A 9,249-nucleotide genomic window follows, 5' to 3' on the forward strand; every position below is an offset into this window, starting at 1 on the left:
TATATATATATATATATATATATATATAGATATATATATACAGTTATATGAAAAAGTTTGGGCACCCCTATTAATCTTCTTAAGCTTAATGTTTTATAAAAATTGGTGTTTTTGCAACAGCTATTTCAGTTTGATATATGTAATAACTGTTGGACACAGTAATGTTTCTGCCTTGAAATGAGGTTTATTGTACTAACAGAAAATGTGCAATCTGCATTCAAACAAAATTTGACAGGTGCAGAAGTATGGGCACCCATATCATTTTCTTGTTTTAAATACTCCTACCTACTTTTTACTGACTTACTAAAGCACTTTTTTTGGTTTAGTAACCTCATTGAGCTTTGAACTTCATAGCCAGGTGTATGCAATCATGAGAAAAGCTACTTAAAGTGGCCACTTGCAAGTTGTTCTCCTGTTTGAATCTCCTCTGAAGAGTGGCATCATGGGCTCCTCAAAACAACTGTCAAATGATCTGAAAACAAAGATTATTCAACATAGTTGTTCAGGGGAAGGATACAAAAAGCTGTCTCAGATATTTAACCTGTCAGTTTCCACTGTGAGGAACATAGTAAGGAAATGGAAGAACACAGGGACAGTTCTTGTTAAGGCCAGAAGTGGCAGGCCAAGAAAAACATCAGAAAGGCAGAGAAGAAGAATGGTGAGATCAGTCAAGGACAATCCTCAGACCACCTCCAGAGAGCTGCAGCATCAACTTGCTGCAGATGGTGTCACTGTGCATCGGTCAACTATACAACGCACTTTGCACAAGGAGAAGCTGTATGGGAGAGTGATGCGAAAGAAGCCTTTTCTGCAAGCACGCCACAAACAGTCGGCTGAGGTATGCAAAAGCACATTTGGAGAAGCCAATTTCTTTTTGGAAGAGGGTCCTGTGGACTGATGAAACCAAGATTGAGTTGTTTGGTCATACAAAAAGGCGTTATGCATGGCAGCAAAAAAACACAGCATTCCAAAAAAAACTCTTGCTACCCACAGTAAAATCTGGAGGAGGTTCCATCATGCTTTGGGGCTGTGTGGCCAATGCCGGCACCGGGAATCTTGTTAAAGTTGAGGGACGCATGGATTCCACTCAGTATCAGCAGATTCTTGACAATAATGTTCAAGAATCAGTGATAAAGTTGAAGTTACGCAGGGGATGGATCTTTCAGCAAGACAATGATCCAAAACACTGCTCCAAATCTACTCAGGCATTCATGCAGAGGAACAATTACAATGTTCTGGAATGGCCATCCCAGTCCCCAGACCTGAATATCATTGAACATCTGTGGGATCATTTGAAGAGGGCTGTCCATGCTCGGCGACCATCAAACTTAACTGAACTGGAATTGTTTTGTAAAGAGGAATGGTCAAAAATACCTTCATCCAGGATCCAGGAAATCATTAAAAGCTACAGGAAGCGACTAGAGGCTGATATTTTTGCAAAAGGAGGATCTACTAAATATTAATGTCACTTTTCTGCTGAGGTGCCCATACTTATGCACCTGTCAAATTTTGTTTGAATGCAGATTGCACATTTTTGGTTAGTACAATAAACCTCATTTCAAGGCAGAAACATTACTGTGTCCAACAGTTATTACATATATCAAACTGAAATAGCTGTTGCAAAAACACCAATTTATATAAAACAATAAGCTTAAGATTAATAGGGGTGCCCAAACTTTTTCATATAACTGTGTGTATGTGTATGTATATGTATGTGTGTATGTATATGTGTATATGTGTGTGTGTATGTGTATATATATATATATATATATATATATATATATATATATATATATATATATATATAATATTACTGTGTGCAGAATTATTAAGCAAGTTGTATTTTAGAGGATTTATTTTTATTATTGATCACCAACTATGTTCTCAATCAACTGAAAAGACTATTAAATATCCAAGCTTAATATTTTTGGAAGTTGGAGTGTTTTTTTTTTTTTTGGTTTTTTTTTAGATTTGACTATCTTAGGAGGATATCTGTTTGTGCAGGTAATGATTACTGTGCAGAATTATTAGGCAACTTAATAAAAACCAAATATAATCCCATCTCACTTGTTTATTTTCACCAGGTAAACTAATATCAGTGCACAAAATTTAGAAATAAACATTTCTGACATGCAAAAACAAAAACCCAAAAAATTAGTGATCAATATAGCCACCTTTCTTTATGATGACACTCAACAGCCTTCCATCCATAGATTCTGTCAGTTGCTTGATCTGTTTTCGATCAACATTGCGTGCAGCAGCCACCACAGCCTCCCAGGCACTGTCCCGAGAGGTGTACTGTTTTCCCTCCCTGTAGTTCTCACATTTTATGGTGGACCACAGGTTCTCTATGGGGTTCAGATCAGGTGAACAAGGGGGCCATGTCATTATTTTTTCTTCTTTTAGACCTTTACTGGCCAGCCACGCTGTGGAGTAGTTGGATGCATGTGATGTAGCATTGTCCTGCATGAAAATCATGTTTTTCTTGAACGATACCGACTTCTTCCTGTACCACTGCTTGAAGAAGTTGTCTTCCAGAAACTGGCAGTAGGTCTGGGAGTTGAGCTTCACTCCATCCTCAACCCGAAAAGGTCCCACAAGTTCATCTTTGATACCAGCCCATACCAGTACCCCACCTCCACCTTGCTGGCATCTGAGTCTGAGTGGAGCTCTCTGCCCTTTATAGATCCAGCCTCTGGCCCATCCATCTGGCCCATCAAGAGTCACGCTCATTTCATCAGTCCATAAAACCTTTGAAAAATCAGTCTTAATAGATTTCTTGACCCATTCTTGACATTTTATCTTATGTTTCTTGTTTAAAGGTGGTCGTTTTTCAGCCTTCCTTACCTTGGCCATGTCCCTGAGTATCGCACACCTTGTGCTTTTTGATACTCCAGTAACGTTGCAGCTCTGAAATATGGCAATAGTGGTGGCGAATGGCATCTTGGCAGCTTCACGCTTGATTTTCCTCAATTCGTGGACCGTTATTTTGTGCCTTTTTTGGCCAACACGCTTCTTGCCATGAAACTCTTGATTGTTCGGTGATCACGCTTCAAAAGTTTGAAAATTTCAAGACTGCTGCATCCCTCTGCAAGACATCTCACAATTTTGGACTGTTTAGAGCCCGTCAAACCTCTCTTCTGACCCATTTTGCCAAAGGAAAGGAAAGGAAGTTGCCTAATAATTAAGCACACCTTATATAGGGTGTTGATGTCAATAGTCAACACCCCTCGCCATTACAGAGATGCACATCACTAGATTTACTTAATCGGTAGTTGGCTCTCAAGCCTATGCAGCTTGGAGTAGGACAACATGCATAAAAAGTATCATGTGATCAAAATACGCATTTGCCTAATAATTCTGCACGCAGTGTGTATGTATATGTGTGTGATTATATAAATATATATATATATATATATATATATATATACACACATTAGTACAGACCAAAAGTTTGGACACACCTCATTTAAAGATTTTTCTGTATTTTCAGACTTTGAAAATTGTACATTCACACTGAAGGCATCAAAACTATGAATTAACACATGTGGAATTATATACTTAACAAAAAAGTGTGAAACAACTGAAAATATGTCTTTGCACACTCTTGGCATTCTCTTGATGAGCTTCAAGAGGTAGTCACTGGAAATGGTTTTCACTTCACAGGTGTGCCCTGTCAGGTTTAATAAGTGGGATTTCTTGCCTTATAAATGGGGTTGGGACCATCAGTTGTGTTGTGCAGAAGTCAGGTGGATACACAGCTGATAGTCCTACTGAATAGACTGTTAGCTGCTTTTTTCTTGCCATAATGCAAATTCTAAGTAAAGAAAAACGAGTGGCCATCATTACTTTAAGAAATGAAGGTCAGTCAGTCAGTCTGAAAAATTGGGCAAACTTTGAAAGTGCCCCCAAGTGCAGTTGCAAAAACCATCAAGCGCTACAAAGAAACTGGCTCACATGAGGACCACCCCAGGAAAGGAAGACCAAGAGTCACCTCTGCTTCTGAGGATAAGTTTATCCGAGTCACCAGCCTCAGAAATCGCAGGTTAACAGCAGCTCAGATTAGAGACCAGGTCAATGCCACACAGAGTTCTAGCAGCAGACCCATCTCTACAACAACTGTTAAGAGGAGACTTTGTGCAGCAGGCCTTCATGGTAAAATAGCTGCTAGGAAACCACTGCTAAGGACAGGCAACAAGCAGAAGAGACTTGTTTAGGCTAAAGAACACAAGGAATGGACATTAGACCAGTGGAAATCTGTGCTTTGGTCTGATGAGTCCAAATTTGAGATCTTTGGTTCCAAGCACCGTGTCTTTGTGTGACGCAGAAAAGGTGAACGGATGGACTCTACATGCCTGGTTCCCACCGTGAAGCATGGAGGAGGAGGTGTGATGGTGCTTTGCTGGTGACATTGTTGGGGATTTTTTCAAAATTGAAGGCATACTGAACCAGCATGGCTACCACAGCATCTTGCAGCGGCATGCTATTGCATTCCGTTTGCGTTTAGTTGGACCATCATTTATTTTTCAACAGGACAATGACCCCAAACATACCTCCAGGCTGTGTAAGGGCTATTTGACCCAGAAGGAGGGTGATGGGGTGCTACGCCAGATGACCTGGCCTCCACAGTCACCAGACCTGAACCCAATCGAGATGGTTTGGGGTGAGCTGGACCACAGAGTGAAGGCAAAAGGGCCAACAAGTGCTAAGCATCTCTGGGAACTCCTTCAAGATTGTTAGAAGACCATGTCCGGAGACTACCTCTTGAAGCTCATCAAGAGAATGCCAAGAGTGTGCAAAGCAGTCATCAAAGCAAAAGGTGGCTACTTTGAAGAACCTAGAATATAAGACATATTTTCAGTTGTTTCACACTTTTTTGTTAAGTATATAATTCCACATGTGGTAATTCATAGTTTTGATGCCTTCAGTGTGAACATACAATTTTCATAGTCATGAAAATACAGAAAAATCTTTAAATGAGAAGGTGTGTCCAAACTTTTGGTCTGTACTGTGAATATATATATATATACACAGTGTGTATGTATATATATGTGTGTGTGTATATATATATATATATATATATATATATATATATATATATATATATATATATATATATATGTGTGTGTGTGTGTATGTATATATATATATATATATATGTGTGTGTGTGTGTATGTATATATATGTATAAATGTGTATGTATGTATGTGTGTATATATATATATATATATATATATATATATATATATATATATCATACTCCAACCACCTTGCCCTAATGGAAACTGTGACACTATTTATTTGCTTTTTATGTTCTTGATCACCTTCTCCATTCAATATATCATTTTATCTTTCTGGTGGGGGTTCCCAGCTTTCAGATACCCAGCAATTACACATTTATAACATATCCTGAGGATAACTGATAAAGGAATTTTCACAGAATGACAACTTTAGTGATTGCAAATCCTTAAGGCTAATTTAGACAGGCCAATATCAGTGAAACATTTGATTGTAGCTGTGCATTCATATGGAGGGGAGGAAGCCTGTCAGCCTGAAACCCAATGAGCTAAGAGTCCATTTAGACATTCTGATAATAAGGAACGAGTGTTTATCTCAATGTTGCACAAGATAAATCTATGTACTAATTTTTTTTTTTTTTTCTTTCGCCATGATGAAATCCACATCGGGTGTGAGTCTCAGGTTTAGGGTTAGCTCACATTAGCGTATAAATTGGACAAGTGGAATTCGAGAATAAATCACATTGCACTTGCACCAATGTTAATCAATGAGGCAGGTCAGCTCTGCGAGTTTTTCCTCAGCTGGAATCTTGCGGAGGAAAAATCTCAGCATACTGAGCGGCCGTGTATATTGGACGAGGCTCATCAATGCTAGTCAATGGGTGCGACAAAAAAATGGATGGCACACGGACCGTCCGTATGCCGTCTGATTTTTATGCACACATCTCAAAGAAACCACAAAATGTTATCAGCCAAGCACAGGAAGATCACAGCCAGAACTCTCAGAATAGATACAGTGGGGAAAATAAATATTTGATGCACTGCCGTTTTTGCAAATTTCCCCCCCTACAATGAATGGAGAGGTCTGTAATTTTTATCATAGCTATATTTCAACTGAGACAGTCCAGAAAAATCACATTGTATGATTTTTTACATATTTAATTAGCATTTTATTACTTGAAAGAAGTATTTGATACAATAGAGAAACAGAACTTAATATTTTGGTACAAAAACATTTGTTTGCAATTAGAGGTCAAACGTTTCCTGTAGTTCTTGACCAAGTTTGCACACATGCAGCAGGGATTTTGGCCCACTCCTCCATACAGATCTTCTCCAGCTCTTTCAGGTTTCGAGGCTGTGGCTGGGCAACATTGAGTTTCAGCTGCCTCCAGAGATTTTCTATTGGGTTCAGGTCTATAGCACTCTAGGACCTTGAAATGCTTTTTTACGGAGCCACTCCTTAGTTGCCCTGGCTGTGTGTTTTGGGTCATTGTCATGCTGGAAGACGCAGCCACGACCAGTCTTCAATGCTCTTACTGAGACAAGGAGGTTGTTGGCCAAAATATTGCGATGCATGACATCATCCATTCTCCCTAACAGGTTTGTGAGAGTCAGAATTCTTCCTGGTTGGTAGGTGATAAAATAATTAAATTTCACTTTATTGCATGAAATAATTATTTAAAAATCATACAATGTGATTTTTTTTTTTTTAGGGGGGTGTTTTTTTTTTTAAGATTCTGTCACAGTTGAAGTGTACCTATGATAAAAATTACAGACCTCTCCATTCTTTGTAGGTGGGAAAGCTTGCAAAATCGTCAGTATATCAAATACTTATTTTCCCCACTATAGATGATATATATCCTGTAGATATATAATTTTACAAGCCTCCTACTTTTAATACACTTGCACCCTTCAGTGCCTTTCATGTGGCACTAAAGGGTGTTTAGTCTTGTTTAACGTAATAAATTAAAAAAAAAAATTGTGATGGTCCCCACCCCTCCATTTTCTGTAACCAGCAGTGGTAAAGCAGTCAGCTGTAAGCTGATGGGCTAGGAAGGTCCATGGTTATTGGGCCCTTCAAGGCCTAAAAATAGCAACCCGCAGCCGCCCCATTAGTTGCGTAATACATTAGATGTGCCAAATCTTGCGTTTCGCCTTCGATCTTCTTGATTGCACTGGTGCAGTGGCAATCGGGGTAGCTGGGGGGGATTTGTCAAATTACAGCTGGCATCAAGCGCTGGTGTTGATAATTGAGAGGTGTCTATCGAACCAACCCAGTAATAAAAGAAAAAACTATAAAGTATTTTTTTTACTTGAATAATCACTTCACCACTTTCCCTGGTTCACAAATTTAGTAAAAAAAATAAAATTCCATACAGGTCTAACATAGTCCACCGAATCTGACATAGTCCACAAATGGTTACCTGAAAAATATGAAGAGAAAAGTAAAAACAAGACACTGTCCCTCGTTCACCAATTTTAGAATGTAAGGGTGCCACGCATGTCTGATGTAGTTCAGCACTTCCCTCGATGTTCACCGATTCTGTTGTTAAAAGTCTAGGGAGACTTGTTCTGAGTTTCCATAGGCTTTAAGCAGCAGCTACTCCCGTCTTACACTGCGCTCCGCGAGACATGGTGACTCTGAACAGCAGTGTCGTCAGTAACAATGTAAATTTTATCAGTCGCCAAGTCTCACAGTAGGCAGCGTGACACGACAACTCTGAGCGTTATCGTTACTGACAAATCACAACTGACATCAACCACAAGTCCCATTACCCTGATTGCCAACGCACCAGGGCAATCGGGAAAAGCGAAGGCAAAGCGCCAGATTTGGCGCATCTAATGTGATGCACCACTTCTGGAGCGGCTATGGGCTTATATTTTTCAGCTGGAAAGGGCCCGGTAACTATGAACTTTCCCAGCCTGTTAATATCTGCTCACATTTTTTTTATTAGGTTAAATAAGGTTAATCATTCTTTAGTGTCACATGAAAGGTACTAAAGGGTGCAAGCTTATTATATGTAGGGGGCTTGTGAAATTCTAGAATAGATATCCCTTTTATCATATTTTTATCTGATATCTTTCTATCATCTGTCTATATATCTTTTATATAATATTGCTTTATTAGTTTTGTAAAGTAGCTTTAAGTTACATAGAGTATTATAGTATGTAAAAGATGATGCTAAAAAGAAATTGCATCTGCATGTCATACAGCTGCTATGCGACAAAAAAAATAAACGCACACTCGCATGACAAAGTAATTCATATGAATTCCACTCGTCCAACTTTTCGGGATGAACATCGAAGCGATTTTTAATACACTGATGTGAGCGAACCCTAATAGACATATTACCCTGAGGCAGACCTACCTGGAGGTGGTGGGGCCTGCTGAGCTACGCGACTATTTCAGCTGGATGTGCAGACTCACATTCAGCTGAAATGTTTTGCGATGCTCGGGCCCTCCAGAGTGCTTGTGATGTCATGCGCCATGGCGGAGATGCCAAAGTTAACAGTCGGATCCTGCACCGGCTGCAGCGGAAGAAGGGGAGTAGAATCGTTTTTTTAATATAGTGGAGAACAGGGAACATTATATTTGGAAAAGGCTCAGGATGAACCCCAGAAGGGGCCAATATGGGCACAATAACACAACAAATCTGTGCGGGGAAAAAAAAAAAGCAACAAACAGAACATGTGCACATACAGTAGTGTTAAAAATATATAGCCGTGTGTTCAAAAACATGAGTTAAGCTTAAAATACTTATACTAGTTTTTATTTCCATGCAGTGGGAACATTGCACACTGTTTTCTAATTCAAAATATGAAGAGAAATGTGTATAATTTTAACTACTTTACAGAAAATAACAAAAAAATGAACATTGGGCTGTTCTAAAAAATAGTCTGGATTTGTCTTTACAAACTCACAATATGTATTCTCGTTTTTTGAGGATTTAGCATTCCTGTGAATCACTAACCTAATATTTAATTGTATGCCCACAGTTTTTTAGAACTGCTTCACATCTATGCTGCATAGAGTCAACCACCTTCTGGCACCTGTCAACTGTTATTCCAGCCCAGGATGCTTTGACTAAATCCTACAATTTTTTGGCATTGCCTCAGAAACTGCATTTTTGATGTCACCCACAAGTGTCTTGTCGGATTAAGGTCCGAGGATTGAGCTGGCCACTCCATAACCTCAATTTTGTTGGACTGGAAGCAAGATTTTGTTAATTTA

The sequence above is a fragment of the Phyllobates terribilis genome, unplaced genomic scaffold (genome assembly GCF_046119375.1).
Source record: "Phyllobates terribilis strain yellow unplaced genomic scaffold, ASM4611937v1 Scaffold_3__8_contigs__length_932513732, whole genome shotgun sequence".
Lineage (NCBI taxonomy): Eukaryota > Metazoa > Chordata > Amphibia > Anura > Dendrobatidae > Phyllobates > Phyllobates terribilis.